We start from the raw sequence: 20,148 nt of genomic DNA, 5'->3' as shown, positions 1-20,148 counted from the left end.
ATATGATATGTTTACTTGCTTATAGTTTGCATTGGGTGTAGGGGACAGGCTATAAGCAGGCAGGGTGGTTATACCCTAAGGTTTAGTTTTAAGACTAAGCTTTTCCCCATACCCTTGACTGATTGCATGATGTGGGGTGGTTCACGCTCATGAGGAATCCCATTATGCCTCAGATAAGTGACTTTGTATCAGAGACTTCCTGTTTGTATATTGGATTAAAGGTTTTGATTTGTACACTATAAAGTGGGGCAGACCAGGAGCTTGCTTTCTGGATTCCTGAGATTAGCATTAGAGGAGAGAGCAGAGAAAGGAGAGCAGAGAAAGGCCACATGGAGGAGGCCAGGAGAAGCAGCCAAGATGGCAGAATGCTGAAGGAGAAGCCAGTTTTTGCAGAGTTTGTGCAAGGAGAAAGAAGGAGATGGGGAACAGAGGTGAATAAGTCTGGTGAGCTAGAAACCTTTGATTCTAGGAATCTCAGATAAGTCAGTAGCTTTGTGAGCACTGAATGAGTGGGTTTTGGAGCCCAGTGTGTGATTTCACTTGCCTGCCGGGTGCAAGCTAAGATTAAAGCTAATGGCCCACCAGTTCTTGGCTCCGTTGTTTCATTACCGTCTGTCCAAATCCAATGCGAACCTGCATTGGCCAGGCGGCTGTGATGGTGGCCGTGGCTACTGGCTTTACTGATGCCCTGAGTTCGATTCCTAGTCAGGGCACACAGGAGAAGCAACCATCTGCTTCTCCACTCCTCTCCTTCCTCTTTCTCTCTATCTCTTTCTTCACCTCCCATAGCATGGCTCATTTAGAGCAAGTTGGCCTTGGGCACTGAAGATGGCTTCATGGCCTCACCTCATGCACTAATATAGCTCAGTTGCTGAGCAATGGAGCAACAGCCCCAGATGGGCAGAGCATTGACTCAGAGGGGCTTTTCAGGTGGATCCTGGTCCAGTGCATGTGGGAGTATGTCTATGTGTTGCTCAGCTTCTCACTTAAAAAAAAAAAAATGTAGTTTAGAGAAATATATGCTAATTTATTGCTTGAAGTTAGCAAATTGAAACAAGAAAAAAGTAACTGTGCTTGAAGATTTAAAATAATGATAACAAAACAACAAACTAAAAACACTTCTTAGACTGCTATCAAGAATAGTCTGAGCCTGTCAATAGGTTGTGCAATGGATAGGCCTGGGATACAGAGGACCCAGGTTTAAAACCCCAAGGTTGCTGGCTTGAGCGTGGGGTTGCTGGCTTGAGTATGGGATCAGACCCCATGGTTGCTGGCTTGAGCCCAAAAGTCAGTGGCTTGAAGTGCAAGGTCGCTGGCTTGAGCAAGGGGTCACTTGCTCTGCTGTAGACCTCTGGTCAAGGCACATATGAGAAAGCAATCAATGAACAACTAAGGAGCCACAGTGAAAAATTGATGCTTCTCATCTCTCTCCCTTCTTGTCTGTCTGTTCCTATCTGTTCCTCTCTCTCTCTCTGTCTTGTCATACATACACACACACACACACACACACACACACACACACACACACACAATAGTCTGAAATTGTAGATTCTTGTGATCTAATAAAGGAATGCCAATGAACTAATTATCAAACCTTAGAGGCTTTGCTAGTATTTTATTTCAAGAACATTTTAAAAATCTCTATAAAACAGGCCCTGGCCGGTTGGCTCAGTGGTAGAGCATCGGCCTGGCATGCAGGAGTCCCAGGTTCGATTCCCGGCCAGGGCACACAGAAGCGCCCATCTGCTTCTCCACACTTCCCCCTCTCCTTCCTCTCTGTCTCTCTCTTCCCCTCCCGCAGCCAAGGCTCCATTGGAGCAAGGTTGGCCCAGGCGTTGAGGATGGCTCTATGGCCTCTGCCTCAGGCGCTAGAGTGGCCCTGGTTGCAATAGAGCGACGCCCCAGATGGGCAGAGCATCGCCCCCTGGTGGGTATGCTGGGTGGATCCTGGTCAGGCGCATGCAGGAGTCTGTCTGACTGCCTCCCCATTTCCAACTTCAGGAAAAAAAAAATCTCTATAAAACATATAAACTATACAATAAAGATCAGTTATGTTGTATTTTATATAAAAGATAGATGCCTGTAAAAAAAATAAAAAGGGAATCTGCATGTACAAAATATATACTAGGGGAAATAGGCTAATCCTTTTTAGTTTGTTGGGTTTTTCCCCTCATTCCTGTCTGTAGCCCCAGGAAGCTCTTGCTAATATGAAAAGATAAAGGATAAAACAATGAAAGTTGCTAAGCACCCTTCTAAATACGGGGAGTTCTTTTCTTCTGGGAACAGACTGTTAGGATCAGAAAGCATATCCTCCATAGATTAGTTGGCCCAGTTTGAGTGAGGAGGCCAATCACTGACTATGACTCTCCCATCTCCAATGACTTCATGAATGCTTTAGCATGCTCTGGGAGGCAAACATAAGACAAATGACCATAGAAAGTAAAGTCAGGCCCTGGTCAGGTAGCTCAGCTGGTTAGAGCATTGTCCTACTGTACCCCAAGGTTGTGGGTACAATTTCCTGTCAGGACACATACAAGAATCAAACAATGAATCCATAAATAAGTGGAACAACAAGTCAATGTTTCTCTCTCTACAAATCAATAAATTATAAAAATGTTAAAAAAAAAAAAAAAAAGTAAGTTCAGAATGTGTGAAACTAGTTGCGAACTCGTTGGGGCCACAGGAGCCGCCTGGCACAGGGCCCTGTCTCGGGACAGGAGCCGCCTGGCACAGGGCCCTGCCTTGGACCTGTGCTCTCCCTCCTCTCTTCTTGCCTTCAGGTGCTGCCATGTCTCACTTTCTGTCAGGCTAAAAAGACAAACTGGTGAAGCAGGATTTCTTTCTCTGCAGGAGTTTTGTTGTCAGTACCAGGAACTAAATTAGTGTGAAAAACCATAACAGAAATAAAAAGGAAGCTGCAGTGGTCTTAGAATAGCCTAGTTTCTGACTTAGTAAATACCAGGTGGAAAACAATGTTCCCGCTCTTACTTTTATTACTCCAAGGAGGAAGAAGGGTAGTTTTCCTGCCCTATCCTTTTACTCCACATTTAGATGTAAATGAACCTGAAGATAAAATCCTGGTATCTTCCTGGTACAAGTGGTAATTTACATCTTTTAGAACCCCTACAACATTTCCTTGTCCAGGTATGATCCTTTTGCAAAATGGAGGCCCAAGGGATTTTGAGCTAGCTACCCTCTATTGGAAAGAGTGGAAGAAAAAAAAAAAACTCAGTTGCAGTTAAAATTTGAAGCACAAAGTTTGTAAGAAGAAAAAAAACAAAATCTTGACCCTGGCCAGTTGGCTCAGCAGTAAAGCCTCAGTCAGGCGGGTGTGTGAAAGTCCTGGTTCCATTCCCAGTCAGGGTACACAGGAGAAGCAATCATCTGCTTCTCCACCCCTTCCCCTCTCCCTTCTCTCTCTCTCTTCTCCTCCTGCAACCATGGCTTCAAAGGTTCAAGCAAGTTGGCCCCGGGTGCTGAGGATGGATCCATGGCCCGCCTCAGGTGCTAAAATAGCTCAGTTGCCAAGCAGCAGGGCAGCAGCCCCAAATGGGTAGAACATTAGCCCCAGATGGGGGTTGCTGGGTGGATCCTGTTCAGGGCGCATACAGGAGTCTGTCTCTCCGCCTCCCTGACTCTCACTTGATTAAAAAATATATATTTGAAATTAAGAGCATTAAAGAATGCTGATTTTGAAAAATTTTGCTCAGTAATATGAAGATTTAGTTTTAAGAAATTTTTCATCCAACTGAAGTGAAGTGGGGTTCTATCTAACCCAAAGAGCAATTTCCTTTGAGACAAAGGGGTCTCCTTGGGTTGAAGTCAGAAAAGACCTTGTTCTCTGTGACTGAAGAAATTAATCTGATACTAAATTAAGGGTAGGACCTGATAGTTGAGCAACTTGAAAACATTGTTTTGTGTCATATTATAGCAAAATAAATGTAGTAATCCAAGATTGCAGTTTAAGTACAGAAAAGTTATGGGCTGGGTGAAGCTTACATTTGGTATTTCTAATATTTTCATCCCTTTCAAGTTTCTCTACTCTCCAACATCTTTTATTTCCCCACTCCTCAGCTAATTTCTAGTAATGTTATTTCTTCCTAATGTATTTATAATTTAAAAATAGATTCTTAATCACTAAAAACACCCAGAGGTAAAGAGAAAGTTATTGATAGAATTCAGGCAACATAGCATCCTGCAGGAAAGATGGCTTTTATTGAATGCCTCTTTCCTCCTCCTCCTCCTTCTTCCTTCTTCTTTTGTCTCCTTCTTCTTTCTTCTCCTTCTCTACTTTTTCTCCTCCTCCACCACCTCCTCCTCCTCTTCCTCTTCCTTCTTCTTCTTCCTCTATTGATTTTTTTTGGAGAGAGAGAGAGAAGAAGGGAGAATAAGAGAGAGATGCATTCATTTGCTGTCCCACTTAGTTGTGCATTCATTGACTGCTCCCCATATGTGCCCCAAGGGGGGGATCGAACCACAATCTCCACGTTTCAGGTCTACCTCTTAATTGGGCCAGGGCCTTTGAATGCCTAATATTCTAATAGGAGAGTGACTGTCCTTTCTGCTTCCTATTTCTACTTGGTTTTGTTTACTCACTGTCACAGATCTACAATTGCTATTGGCTCACTTACTATTTAAAGGATTGAACTTTTTAGAAGTTCTTATTTCTTTTTTCTCTCTTCCAAAAAAAATATGACAGGATCTACCATCAGTTATACCTTGACTGAAGTCTGCCACATCCAGATTTAATTGCATTTATCTTTTACTTTTTAAAAAAACTTCATCTAATAGATCTAGGCATCTAGCTTGTGACCCAGATGCAGACTCAACTGAGTAAAATAATGCTGATTCATGTCAAATGAAAACTAGGAACTCTGATCCCAAAGGGGAACCTCACTTACTCAGCAGAGGCAGTTGGAGGCCATAATCCTGACTGAGATGGGCACCAAACGCATAATAGGTCACTTCCAGCCAGCTTAGTGCTTATTCAACTGATAAACCTGGAGATCAGTACTCAGTGACATCACTCAAAGAATGTGCTTCCCTAATATGGGCAGATATAGTTTATAATCTTTTGACTTCAAAGACTATCCTATTTTTCCTCCCTCAAGCCTCATTTCCAAAAGCCTACTTAGAGTTCACAAAGTCTCTATCTTTGGTCTATAATAATATATTTTTTCTTTAAAATCTTTATGAAATTGCCTGACCTGTGGTGGCGCAGTGGATAAAGTATCGACCTGGAAATGCTGAGGTTGCTGGTTCAAAACCCTGGGCTTGCCTGGTCAAGGAACATATGGGAGTTGATGCTTCCAGCTCCTCCCCCCTTCTCTCTCTCTCTCTCTCTCTCTCTCTGTCTCTCCCTCTCCTCTCTAAAATGAACAACAACAAAAAAAAATTAAAAAAAAACTTTATGAAATAAAAGGCTTGACCTCTTTTCAAAGGAATTTTGTATGTCGAGTGACAAAGAGAAAAGTATTTGAGGAGTGGAGTAGTGAGTAGCGGAATACTTCCCAGGACCCCCTAAATGTTAACCTGTGATTGTAATTAATTAAGAATCACTAAATATTTTTTAGCAAAGACTTAGTCAAGTTAAACATGCTGTTATTTATGTTATTAAATTAATATCGACTTTTATTTGCTCTCCAAGTAGAACAGCATAATACAGAATATACTTATTTACACTGCACATATCTTCAGAGGTACAAATAAATATATTACTAACCTGTGCTTTGATTTTATTATTTAACATTCATGAAATGTGCTAATAATATTAACTTAAGAAAGTATAGAGAACATTGGTTTTACTCCTTAACATTCCACTTCAGTTTTTCTTTCTTTTTTTTTTTTTTTTTTTTTTTTTGTATAAGAGGCAGAGACAGAGAGAGGGACAGACAGAGACAGACAGGCAGGAAGGGAGAGAGATGAGAAGCATCAATTATTTGCTGCAGCACCTTAGTTGTTCACTGATTGTTTTCTCATATGCGCCTTGCCCAGGGAGATACAGCAGAGAGAATGACCCCTTGTTCAAGCCAGCAACCTTGGACTCAAGCTAGCTCAACCCCATGCTCAAGCTGGTGAGTCCATGCTCAAGCCGGATGAGCCTGTACTCAAGCTGGTGCCCTTGGGTTTTCAAACGTGGGTTCTCTGTGTCCCAGGCCGACGCTCTATCCATTGCATTATTGCCTGGTCAGGCCAGTTTTCTTTATGTATATAGTTTGCACCTTAAGATTTCTTCAAGTTGTAGTGAGGCAGCTTCATATTCAGAATATCAGTTGACTTTTTTGTGGTGGTGATAATTGAAGAATATTAAGTAGTGAAATGTAGGCCTGACCTGTGGTGATGCAGCAGATGAATCATCAACCTGGAATGCTGAGTTTGCCAGTTCAAAATTCTGCACTTGTCTGGTCAGGGCACATATGGGAGTTGATGCTTCCTGCTCCTCCCCTCTTTCCCTCCCTCTCACTCTCTCTCTCCCCTCTATAAAATGAATAAATAAAAAAAGAAACTTAAAAAAAGTAAGTGGAATGTTAGGTTTCACTTCTATACAGTGAGCATAAAATTATTCACTGACAGTGGGGAAGACTATAATGTGTGGGGGCAGGAGGTACATGGGAACTCTCTGTACTTTCCGCTCTCTTTTGCTGCAAACCTAAAACTATTCTAAAAATAAAGTATGTTAAGAAAAAAATTATCCTAATAAAAGTGAAGCAAGGCACCTTGTATAGGGTCTTCCCTGGGCCACATTCTGACACAAATAATCATTAACAGTTATTGTTTTCAACTATATGATAAACACTGTGTAAAGCCAGTAGCCACGGCCACCATCACAGCCACCTGGCCTGTGCAGGTTCGCATTTGATTCGGACAGATGGTAATGAAACAATGGAGCCAAGAACTGGTGGGCCATTACCTTTAATCCTAGCTTGCACCCGGCAGGCAAGAAATACACACAGTGGGAAAACACTTTTCTTTCCATTCAAGGCTCCCAAAGCCACTGACTTATCCAAGCTTCCTAGAATTAAAGGTTTCTACCTCACCAGCCTTATTCATCTCTGTTCTCCTTCTCTCTGCACAAATTGGCTTCTCATTCAGCACTCCACCATCTTGGCTGCTTCTCCTCTCCTCCATGTGGCCTTTCTCTGCTCTCCTCCAGCATGGGCTCCTCTGCCCATTTTATAGCATAGACATCAAAACCTTTAATCTAATATACAAACAAGGAAGTCTCTGATACAAAGCCATTAATCTAAAGCATAATGGGATTTCTCATGAGAGTACACCACCCCACATCATGCGACAGCCAAGAGTGTGGGGAAAAGCTTAGTCTTAAAACTAAGCTTTAGGTTATAATGACCCTGCCTGCTTATAGCCTGTCCCTCACACCCAATGCAAACTATAAGTGTGCAAACATATATATCATATTTGCAAACTTATTTGACCCACATTTCATCCCTTTTGCTCACTTTACAATTTAAAGCACAGGTATTTTTATTTTTTATTTTTTATTTTTGTTTTATTATTTTTTTCTTTTTTCATTTTTCTGAAGCTTGGAAACAGGGAGAGACAGTCAGACAGACTCCCGCATGCGCCCGACCGGGATCCACCCGGTACGCCCACCAGGGGCGATGCTATGCTCTGCCCATCCTGGGCGTCGCCATGTTGCGACCAGAGCCACTCTAGCGCCTGAGGCAGAGGCCACAGAGCCATCCCCAGTGCCCGGGCCATTAAAGCACAGGTATTTATGCACAAGGAAATTAGGCATATTACATAAATTATAATATTATAAATTATAAAGTTTTAATAATTATAAAGGTATATTTTACCAGTCTTTGAGCACTTGTCAAAAGCACAAAATCGTTCTTGGACTTTTTTCTAGCCATGGGAAAAGCTTCCCAGGGCAGGGGAAGGCCTCCTGCAAAGCCGCCCCCACCCCCATCAGGGTATTCCATATTGTCCAAAATTTGTAAGTCCATCCAACAAAGGAGCCAGTGCCCACTCTGGTCGTAGTCCAGGAAATCAACCACCCCCCTCATCCCTGCCATCCTGGCAGGTCTTACACTGTCCCAAAGAGGAGCACGTGGCAATGGCAGTCAGCATTTCAATCTCTGCTTTGGAGAGCATGATGGCATTCACCCCTATGTTTCAAAATTGCAGACCTACCAGGGGCATAGTAGGTACTCCTTGCTGCTGGGCTCTCATCTTATGGAGACTGTGGATTGCAACTCCAGCCTGATTCTCCTCATCCTCCAAAGAGGAACTGAAAACACCAGCTCCCACTGCCGGGCTTGAGTGCTGGGCCGCCACCACCTTCTGTTCCATGGGCCTTGCAGCCCCGACACTGGTGGCTTTTCACAACATCCAGGGCAATTTGCAACTCATAAACCTGTGATTCTTTCTCCAGTGGCTGCTCCATTTCTAAGCAAATTTCACGAACCTAGTCAGGCTCCTCCTGTGCTTCCATCATCTCCAGGGTTGGCCTTTCTTTCTCTCATGTTTGCTCCAGATTCTTCCACTGCTTGGTTTGCAGGTCCCAGGCAGCCTCTTCCACAGAGCTCTTGGTTTTCTTATGCATGGCTGTAAAAGTCAGCCAGCCTATAGCCCCCAAAAGGACAACCATGGAGAATCATAACAGCAGCCAGTCTTTTACTCCACCGCTTAAATGTGGTGGAAGTTTTATAGCAATTTGTGCCGAATCTTGCCGACTATGCCGAATGTAAAGCCAGTAGCCATGGCCACCATCACAGTCACCTGGCCCGTGAAGGTTTGCATTTGATTTGGACAGACAGTAATGAAACAACGGAGCCAAGAACTGGTGGGCCATTACCTTTAATCCTAGCTTGCACCCGGCGGGCAAGAAATACACACAGTGGGAAAACATTTCCCTTTCCATTCAGGGCTCTTGCACCCAGCGGGCAAGAAATACTCACAGTGGGAAAACATTTCCCTTTCCATTCAGGGCTCTCAAAGCCACTGACTTATCCAAGTTTCCTAGAATTAAAGGTTTCTACTTCACCAGCCTTATTCATCTCTGTTCTCCTTCTCTCTGCACAAACTGGCTTTTCCTTCAGCACTCCGCCATCTTGGCTGCTTCTCCTCTCCTTCATGTGGCCTTTCTCTGCTCTCCTCCCACATGGGCTCCTCTGCCCTGTTTTATAGTGTAGAAATCAAAATCTTTAATAAAATATACAAACAAGGAAGTCTCTAATACAAAGCCACTTATTCCTCATGAGAGTGCACCACCCCACATCATGCAACAGTCAAGGGTGTGGGGAAAAGCTTAGTCTTAAAACTAAGCCTCAGGGTATAACAATCCTGTCTGCTTACAGCCTGTCCCCCACACCCAATGCAAACTATAAGCAAGCGAACATATACATCATATTTGCAAACTTATTTGACCCACACACTGCTATATCATTTATATGCCATAGCCAAGACTACCATTTATCACCAGATATCCATTCTTGGCTTCCCCTTAGCAATAAAACTTTCAATATCTAGCTAGGCATTTGGTTGTCTGGAATAAGCCTTTATTTTCTAGTTCCCCTGGCAGGAGTTGTGCCAAGTAACTAATTTTCTACCTATAGGGCACAACTCCAGCTGTTGAGTACTTTTTGTGGGCAGTGTAACCAAAGCAGGCATACCACTTTTTCTCTCTTCTTCCTAATACCTTAGCAATTCAGCTGTATTCCCACACCTAGCTGAAAGCAGACCATGTGCTAATAAAGCTGTAGCTTTAGGGAAAATGATAGGAAAGGTTAATGATTTTTGTGTGTGTTGGCTGCTTCTTGACACTTTCAGCAAAGCCTTACAGGCTAAAGATAGGCAGTATAAAAAAGCTAGGGAGGCCCTGGCTGGTTGGCTCAGTGGTAGAGCATCAGCCTGGCGTGCAGAAGTCCTGGGTTTGATTCCCGGCCAGGGCACACAGGAGAAGCGCCCATCTGCTTCTCCACCCCTACCCCTCTCCTTCCTCTCTGTCTCTCTCTTCCCCTCCCGCAGCCGAGGCTCCATTGGAGCAAAGATGGCCCAGGCGCTGGGGATGGCTCCTCGGCCTCTGCCCCAGGCGCTAGAGTGGCTCTGGTCGCAACAGAGCGACACCCCGGAGGGGCAGAGCATCACCCCCTGGTGGGCAGAGCGTCGCCCCCTGGCGGGCGTGCCGGGTGGATCCCAGTCAGGCGCATGCGGGAGTCTGTCTGACTGTCTCTCCCCGTTTCCAGCTTCAGAAAAATAAAAAAATACAAAAAAAAAAAAAAGCTAGGGAAGGGACTACATCTTTGCTAAAAGAGCTGTTATCTGTCTGAGGCCTGCAATCTAAACTAATCATTTGGCCCTCTGTGGGATGAAAAGGAAAACTGCTTCTGCACCCCTCACTGAAGCAGTTAATTTTAAGCACAGTGGCTAGAACTCTGAAGCTTTAGCAGGAAATAAAACTAGTGTCTCTTCACACAAAAGCATCAACCGGCTGGCAAAGAGTAAATTAAGGGTTCTTTCTTCCCACCCAAGCCCTGTTTTTTTCTTTTTAATTTTTATTTATTTATTTTAGAGAAAAGAGTGAGAGAGGTAGAGAAACATCCATTTGTTGTTTCACTTAGTTGTGCGTTTATTGGTTCCTTCTTGTATGTTCCCTGACCGAGTTACTCAAACCTGTCTTTAATGACTTCTAGATAGCTCTATTAAATTGAGAGAGAAGTTGGGAAGAATCCTACAACTAATAAGAAAAATACCAGTGTTCAGGCTTTAAAAAATGTTGTTTAGCCAAGATCTTTGGCTGTGATTCCTTTTGAAATTTTTTCATTGACTTGAGAGAGGAAGAAGAACAGAAAGAGAAAAGAGAGAATCAACAACTTGTTGTTCCACCTAGTTGTTCCATTTTTGTTGCACATGCATTGATTGCTTCTTGTCTGTGTCCTGACCTGAGTTTGAACCCACAACCTCAGTATGCCTGGACGATGCTCTATCCACTGAGACACCCGGTCAGGGCCTCTTTGGCTGTGAGTTAAGTACAGGGAATTGGCTGAAGGTGAATAAAAAGGAATTTCTATTTGAGAGAATTATATTGCCTGCACGGAGAAACTTCTGAGACAGCAAAGCTAGAAACCATAAGGACTGTACTAGTCTTCTAGGGCTGCCATAATAAAATACCACTGACGAGGTGACTTAGACAACAGAAATTTATTTCCTCGCAGTTCTGGAGGCTAGAAGCCCAGGGTCAAGGTGTTAGTGGGTTTGGCTTCTCCTGAGGCCTCTCTCTTTGGAGTGTAGACAGCTACTGTCTCACATGGCCTTTCCTCTGGTCCCTCTCTCTCTCTCTACTTTTAAAAACACCAGCTATATTGGATTAAGCCGCTATCCTTTAGACCTCATTTAACCTTAATCACACACATAATGGCTATCTCCAAATATAGTCACATTGGGGATTAGGGCTTCAACGTGTGAATTTTGGAGGGACATAATTTAGTTCATAACAACAATAGTAAGTGAAGGCGTTCATCACAGAGAGCAGAACCAAGGGCTGTCTGATGGGCTAATTAAGAAACTTCACTCCCAAGCCAGGCAGTCTTTACAATGTTTGCCCAGCAGGGTTTGATAATTTCCATGGAGCAGTGCCAGTGAGCACTGTGTAAAAGTTTTCTGTTTATTCCTTTATCTAATTGGAATTTTAATTAAGGTTATCCTTTTCTTGTTTCAATATTATATGTTCAGTATGAGTGAGGAGGTAGGGCAAATAACTTTTAGTTTTTGGGTTTCCATGCTATGAGCAGCTACATCCCATCCTGTCATGGTGAAGATGACTGAACGGCACTCAGACCTTCTGGACTTTGAGTTTAATGCAGTAATTGGATGCCACTCTGGAGTTATGTCTCAAAGGGAGGCATAACTGAGGAAAAAAGGAACCCGTGGAGAGTAAACTGCAACAAGTACAGCTATTTGTTCCCTACCTGCTTTCTCCTTAAGTTTTAGCTGAATTTAAGATTTCCTGAAGTAAGGATAACATTTCCCTGCATCCTGTTCCGCCATGTAACTTTTCCAGGAAGTATTTCTATAAAGAATGGACAAACCCTACTTTACTTTTTTTCTCTTTCCTGCTGTCTAGAATGAGAACATGAATTTTGGAGCTCTGTTACTCATCATAAACAATGAAAAAGGCCCTGGCCGGTTTGCTCAGCGGTGGAGCGACGGCCTGGCGTGTGGGGGACCCGGGTTCGATTCCCGGCCAGGGCACATAGGAGAGGCGCCCATTTGCTTCTCCACCCCCCCCCCCCTTCCTCTCTGTCTCTTTCTTCCCCTCCCACAGCTGGGGCTCCATTGGAGCGGGGATGGCCTGGACGCTGGGGATGGCTCCTTGGCCTCTGCCCGGGGGGCGCTGGAGTGGCTCTGGTTGCTGCAGGGCGGCGCCCCGGAGGGGCAGGGCGTCGCCTCTGGTGGGCGTGCTGGGTGGATCCCGGTGGGGCGCATGCGGGAGTCTGTCTGACTGTCTTTCCCCGTTTCCAGCTTCAGAGAAGTACAGAGAATAAAAAATAAAAATAAAAAACAATGAAAAAAAGCTGCCTGCTATCAGAGTGCACAAAGATCTGAAGAGCTAGACCCCTGTCCCTGTGGAATGACTACCTATAGGCTTCTTTAGCAAAAAGAAGTTATACTTTTAAAGCCAATATTATCTGGGATACGCTGGGATGTTCTGCTGTCAATTTAGCTAATCGGGGAAATATGTTTCCCATAATCCCCTTTCTTGTATGACTCCAGGGTCCGAGTTCACCAGAGGAATTTGCTCATGATTTGAGAAGCAGAAGTGAAACAACAGCCATGCCTCTCTGAAGGTATTCATCCTCCCACATGGTGATGAGCAAATGCCAAGGTGCTCAGTGGGTTCAGCTCGTCTGCTTTCTACTGTTTTACACCAGGCTCTTCTTCCCAACTGCAAGCTCCACTAATCAACAACAGCCACAGGCCCACCACCAGACACTGCAGTAGTATGGAGTGGACACAGAGGTTGTAGCTATGCAGAGGAATTACTTCCCACAGTGTGCTCAGGGAGCTTCCCATTCAAAGGCCCACTTTGGCTGATGAATATCCTTGGCTTCTTAGATTTCCTTGCAAGCTTCAACTTGTAAGACTACTTCAGGAGGATTGCTTAGTGACTGTTCCTCCAACTTCCCCTTCCGGATCTTGACTTCCTCAGCTCCTCCCATAGTTGTATAAGTTCTAATTCCGTAATTAGTCCCTTGTCCAATAATATGTATAGTAGCTCTATTCCCTCACTGAACCCTGACTAATACATTAGGTTTTAAGACATATGTAGACAACATTAATCTCAATGGAATCACATTATTCTCTTCAGTCTTTCTAAGAACCATCGGACAGTAGCACATTATTTTCTCCACTTTACAGATGTGAAACCAAGTTTATGGAAGTAGCATTTCTCACTGTCATGCAGCAAGTCAGTGGTAAAGCCAAGTTTATAACCCAGTCTACCTGAAAGAACCCAAGAGCTTAACCACTACACCTTAATACATATGCACCTGCTCTGATTCTTATCCCTTCTTGCTTTAACTATTTTAATGCTGAAAGTTGATCATGCTACCTCATCAGACAACCATATTATTTGAGCAACAGTCAATAAAGATTGCCAATATGTACTAGGGTTCAGTTAATAGAAAGAATCAGTTTTATTGAAAGTCTGTTTGTCTATTTCCACTTCAGCTCCCCCAAAGCAGAACCCCTGGTTAGGTAGAGCTTCACTCCAGGCAAGGGCTAGGGTCCATTTCTTATTTTGTTTTATATTTAAAAGCTGAGAAAGAGTAATGCCATGCCCTTGCCATATTGCCTACTGAAGCAGAGACTGCAGGCTAAGTTGTCACAATTGATTCTTGTGTGTGCATCAAGAGAAGCAGTAATTCTCAATGTTTATTAAAGCATCCTGAATTCAATAGTTTTAAAATAACTTAACTCTTTAAAGAAGACACATTTGAGAATAGACACATTTGCATACATTATGGCCCTTTGTTTCAACATTGTAGTATGTATTTCCTAGGAAAAAGGATAGTCCCTTATGTAACCACTGTACAGGTATCTGGTTCAAAAATTTAACATTGGTATTTTATTCTATGAGTCATAGTCATAGAATCATATACTTTGTTTTCTTTGAGAATTAGGTCCAAGATCACATATTGCATTTAGTTGTTATGTTTTAATCTCTTTCAATCGGGGAAAAATTCCTTAGTCTTTCTTTGCTCTTCATAACATTGACATTTTTGAAGAATCTGTTTTCTATTGTTTAAAATGTTTCTCAATTGAGGTTTGTCCGATATTTCCTTATGATTTGATTCAAGTTATGCTTTCCTGGCTGAACAGTGACAAAAGTGATTAGTCCTTCTTAGGATATCAGATCTGCTGGAAAGGCCATCTAATACTTGATTTTGTCTTTACTGTTTTCTATTGTGGGGCATATAATTTTTTCTTTCCAAACCCAGCCACAATCAATTCTGAAAAAACAAAAGAACAGGTCAGAGCCTGATATTGGAGTAAAAGTGAAAATGAAGCCAGACCTATGGTACATATTTGAGATTTACTATATATACATACCCACAAGAAAGAGTGAAAGAAGGTAGGCATCATGGAGATTCACTACAGAGTACTTTTAAATTTCCTTAGATCTCAGTACTCGGTAGGGAGCTGAGTCCTCATTTCCCTGGCCTGTGTGGAAGACACTGGTAGTACCATGCTCATGTCCCCACAGCACTGTTCTCTAATGCAGATAGTTTCCTACTGCTAGCACATGACTGCCTGATGGCTTTTTCTCAGCCCAGGTGTAAAGTAGATTCTAAGTGCTGGGAAGTTAACAACCCTGGGAGAAATCTTCAGCTAATGACTGAGAAGAGTTAGAGCAGGGGTCCCCAAACTACGGCCTGGCCTGCAGGTCGCATTCGGCCCCCTGAGGACATTTATCCCCCACCCCCACCCCCGGCCGCACTTCTGGAAGGGGCACCTCTTTTATTGGTGGTCAGTGAGAGGAGCATAGTTCCCATTGAAATACTGGTCAGTTTGTTGATTTAAATTTACTTGTTCTGGCCTGACCTGTGGTGGCACAGTGGATAAAGCATCGACCTGGAACTCTGAGGTTGCCAGTTCAAAACCCTGGGATTGCCTGGTCAAGGCACATATGGGAGTCGAAGCTTCCTGCTCCTCCCTTCTCTCTCTCTCTCTCTCTCTCTCACTCCTCTAAAATAAATAAATAAATAAAAATAATTTAAATTTACTTGTTCTTTATTTTAAATATTGTATTTGTTCCCGTTTTGTTTTTTTACTTTAAAATAAGATATGTGCAGTGTGCATAGGGATTTGTTCATAGTTTTTTTTATAGTCTGGCCCTCCAACTGTCTGAGGGACAGTGAACTGGCCCCCTGTGTAAAAAGTTTGGGGACCCCTGAGTTAGAGGATCAATAACCCAGCTTTTTCTCTCCCTCGTAAGACAACTCCCTAAGGCTCATAGTACCACTGAGCCTCAGTTGCCCTACTGGTAACTTGCTAATTAATGTAACTGGTCTAGACTTCCTTCTTCCCTGTCTTACTTACCCAATCCCTTATCAATGCTTCCTAGGATCACCTCTCAAACTGCTTCCATTGAAATCTTTTGCTTAGGGTCTGCTTCTACAGATTCTGTCCTAAAACAGCTTAAGTTACGGGACTACACAAAAATAATTGGCTAAAATTCTCCATTTTATCAAGCTTGAAATGCTACCTATTAGAAATAGGCATGTGGCATGTCAGGTATTGGGAAATTCAAATACCTCCTGAAGGATTAAAAAGTGGCTATCATATTTTTTATATCTTAGGGAAAATTAATTGGTTACATTGCTTTCTTTCTATTAATATTCAAAGTGGTTGAGTATTGCTCAGAAGAATCTTTATTCTGAGGTAAGTAAATTCCTACCACTTCATTCTGGGGCAAGTTCAATAGAATTGTCTATGTTAGAAGAAGTATAATTTGAACTCTATACCTGCAATTTGGAATTCAGAGGCTGAGTATACAAGTGGACAATGGCCAGGCCATAAACAACAAACAAACAAACAAAAAATTCTGACCCACTGCAATGCCGGTGGCTGAGGCCAGGCAGGTTCACATTGGATTCAGGCAGATGGTAGAGAAACTGCGGAGCTGGAAAGCATTAGGCCATTCCATTTAATCAAGTCTCACAATGACGGACAAGCACACAGGCAGGTAAACTGCCTCTCAGACAAACAAACAGCAAAATGGCCCCTCAGAGTGGTGGGCAGGCAATCTGCCATCCGCCATCCACAATCCCCAATCTCTCATCTCTCTCAAGCACAAGCACCCATAGCCTTATATGCACATGTGCCTCTGCCAGGTGCTCACGCACTGTAATCAAACAAAATGCTTGCAGCTGATAACTCTGTGAGCAAGCCTAACACAACCGCCGCACATTCCACCCCTTTAGGGTTGCTTGCCTCACAATAGGTACATTACATATATCCCAAAAATTACAATTACAAAGGTGTCCTTCACATTGTCTCCCTAAGCACTCTGCCCAGGCAGTTAATGGGAGGCCTACCTCCAACTCCCCACCCCATGGTGCCAACAAGGCCACCCATCATTGGTGTGGGGCCTGTACAGTCCAGGGCCATGTCCACTGAAACAAAAAAATGTCCTTGGTGCATCTCTGCAACTGGGTGAGAGCAGCATCCCTGCACAGGAGGGCATCCAGCGGAGCTGCCCCCCCATCAGGGCCTCTCATACTGTCCAAAGGTGGCATGTCCATCTAACAGGAGAGCTGGTGCCCTCCTCTTGTTGCAGTTCAAGAGTCAGTCTACGATAGACAGCCCAACTGTCTGCAAATCACCAAGGTAAAAGTCCATTACAGAAAACTAGGTTCACAAAGGGCCTCAGGCCTTCCCTCTCATCCCTGCTGTCACCACAGCTCTGAAGACACTGTCCCAAGGAGGAACACAGTGCAACAGTGGCCAACCTCTCCACCTCTGCTCCAGAGAGCATGATACTATTCATCCCTTTGCCCCATATTGGTAAAATAAGTTTGTAAATATGATATATATGTTTGCTCACTTATAGTTTGCATTGAGTGTGGGGAACAGGCTGTAAACAGGCAGGGTCCTTATAGCCTAAGGCTTAGTTTTAAGACTAAGCCTTTCCCACCCTTTTAATACTAAGAGTTAGCTTTTCCCCACACCCTTGACTGTTGCATGATGTGGGGTGGTGCACTCTTATGAGGAATCCCATTATGCCTCAGATAAGTGACTGTATCAGAGACTTCCTTGTTTGTATATTGGATTAAAGGTTTTAATTTCTATGCTATAAAATGGGGCAGAGGAGCCTATGCTAGAGGAGAGCAGAGAAAAACCACGTGGAGAGGAGAAGCAGCCAAGATGGCGGAGTACTGAAGGAGAAGCCAGTTTGTGCAGAGTCTGAGTAAAGAGAAGGAGATGGGGAACAGAGGTGAACAAGGCTGGTGAGGTAGAAACCCTTGATTCTAGGAAACTCAGATAAGTCAGTGGCTTTGGGAGCCTTGAATGGAAAGGAAAGTGTTTTCCCACTGTGTGTATTTCTTGCCTGCTAGGTGCAAGCTAGGATTAAAGGTAATGGCCCACCAGTTCTTGGCTCTGTTGTTTCATTACCGTCTGTCCGAATCAAATGCAAACCTTCACAGGCCAGGCGGCAGTGATGGTGGCCTCGGCTACTGGCCACATACCCCACAATCGCAGCAAGTCTACCAGGGGCTCAGTGGATTTCTGCCTGAATTTCACCCCCAATTTCCATCAGCTCTGCCTGAGTGTAGTGCTGGACCACAGAGTGCTCCACTATCTGTGAAGGAGGTTGTGATTGCCCCTGTGGGACTCTTTGTTGCTGGGATTTTACCTTCTTGGTGACCATCAGCCAGTTTCTGAGTCTATGGACAGCAGTTGTAGCCTGAGCCTCCCCCTCAGAAAAGGAGGAATCAGAAAAGCCTGCTCCCTCTGACTCGGAGCTGCTCAACCAGCAAGAATGCAGCTCAGTCTTCCATGCCTGCTTTGGCTCCTGCGGCTGCTGGCTCTCAGCCTGAAGCTGACTCTAGAACTCCTGAACCCAACGCTTAAGCTCCTGAACCCGCAGTTGTTTTCTCCAACAGCTGTCGCTGCCAAAGTTCAGTTTCCAAGGAAAACTGCAACTTGCAAACCCGCAATTCCTTCTCCAGAGACAGCTCGAGTTCTAGGCACTGTTGGTGTTCAGCTTGCACCTCACAATACAACTCTCAGACCTTGCTGGCCTCCCTCTCCAGTGCTGGCTCCAGTTCACACCATTGCTGGCTCTCAGCCTGCAGTCTGACTTGTAATTCTCAGATCTGCAGCTTTTTCTCCAGTGACTGTTCCAGCTCATGCCATTGTTATTGCTCAGTCCCCAGATCACGCTGGAGCTTTTGACCTCAGGCCACCTTTCACATAGAGCTCTCAGTTTCCTCTCACAGGGCTATAAAAAACACTCACCCTACAGTCGCCAAAAGAACAGCCACAGGGAACCACACGCTGGAGAACAGAGACTACTCCTCTACCTCACCCTTCAAGGGTGTCAGCGGCTCCATACCCATCTGCTCTGAACCCTGCTCACTGTATCAGATGCAATGCCAGTAGCTGAGGCCAGGCAGGTTCATATTGAATTCAGGCAGATGTTAGAGAAAGTGTGGAGCCAGAAAGTATTGGGCCATTTCACTTAATAAAGTCTCACAATGGCAAACAAGCACAGACGCGGGAGACTGCCTCTCAGGCAAACAAACTGCAAAATGCCCCTTCACAGCGGTGGGCAGGCAATCCATGTGTTATAAAGTATTCCACCCAGATTCTGAAAGGCACTGTCCCTTACTTCATCGAGTCTACATAGAGACACCCAGTCCAGATAAATTTTGAAGAGTTTTATTAAAGGAGGAGATTTATTAATATGCCGGCTGCATATGGCTGACATGGAGCATGTATAGCCAGTTGCCACAGCCACCATCACAGCCGCCTGGCCCATGCAGGTTCGCATTAGATTTGGACAGATGGTAATGAAACAATGGAGCCAAGAACTGATGGGCCATTACCTTTAATCCAGCTTGCACCCAGAGGGCAAGTAAAACCACACACTGGGCTCCAAAACCCATTCATTCAGCGCTCACAAAGCTACTAACTTATCCGAGTTTCCTAGAATCAAATTTCTAGCTCACCAGTTTCCTTCTCCTTTGTTCCTCATCTCCTTCTCTCTTCACAAACTCTGCAAAAGTGCTTCTCCCTCAGCACTCCACCATCTTGGCTGCCTCTCCTGGCCTCCTCCACGTGGCTTTTATCTGCTCTCCTTTCTCTGCTCTCTCCTCTAATGCTAATCTCAGGAACTGAGAGAGAGCAAGCTCCAGCTCTGCCCCACTTTATAGTGCAGAAATCAAAACCTTTAATTTAATATACAAAATAGGAAAGTCTCTAATACAAAGTCAGTTATCTGAGGCATGATGAGATTGCACCACCCCACATCAAAAAGGGTGGGAAAGGCTTAGTCCTAAAACCAAGCCCCAGGCTATAAGGATCCTGCCTGCCCACAGCCCGCCCCCAACACACATTAATATCATCTGTGCGACAGGCTTCCATGTGGGCAGTGCCATCTTTAACAAAGTGAGCATAATATATTTTATCTGCCTGTAAAGCCAGTGGCCACGGCCAGCATCACAACCACCTGGCCCACGCAGGTTCGCATTGGATTCGGACAGTCGGTAAAGAAACAATGGAGCCTGACCTGTGGTGGCGCAGTGGACAAAGCGTCGACCTGGAAATGCTGAGGTCGCCGGTTCAAAACCCTGGGCTTGCCTGGTCAAGGCACATATGGGAGTTGATGCTTCCAGCTCCTCCCCCCTTCTCTCTCTCTATCTCTCTCTCCTCTCTCTCCCTCTCTGTCTCTCTCTCCTCTCTAAAAATGAATAAATAATAATAAAAAAAAAAAGTAAAAAGTAAAAAAAATAAATAAATAACTAAAAAAAGAAACAATGGAGCCAAAAACTGATGGGCCATTAGCTTTAATCCTAGCTTGCACCTGGCGGGCAAGTAAAAACACACACTGGGCTCCAAAACCCACTCACATTCAGTGCTCACGAAGCTACTGACTTATCCAAGTTTTCTAGAATC

Source organism: Saccopteryx bilineata, chromosome 1 (assembly GCF_036850765.1).
Source record: "Saccopteryx bilineata isolate mSacBil1 chromosome 1, mSacBil1_pri_phased_curated, whole genome shotgun sequence".
NCBI classification, from domain to species: Eukaryota; Metazoa; Chordata; class Mammalia; order Chiroptera; family Emballonuridae; genus Saccopteryx; species Saccopteryx bilineata.
Note: the sequence above shows the minus strand (reverse complement) of the source record.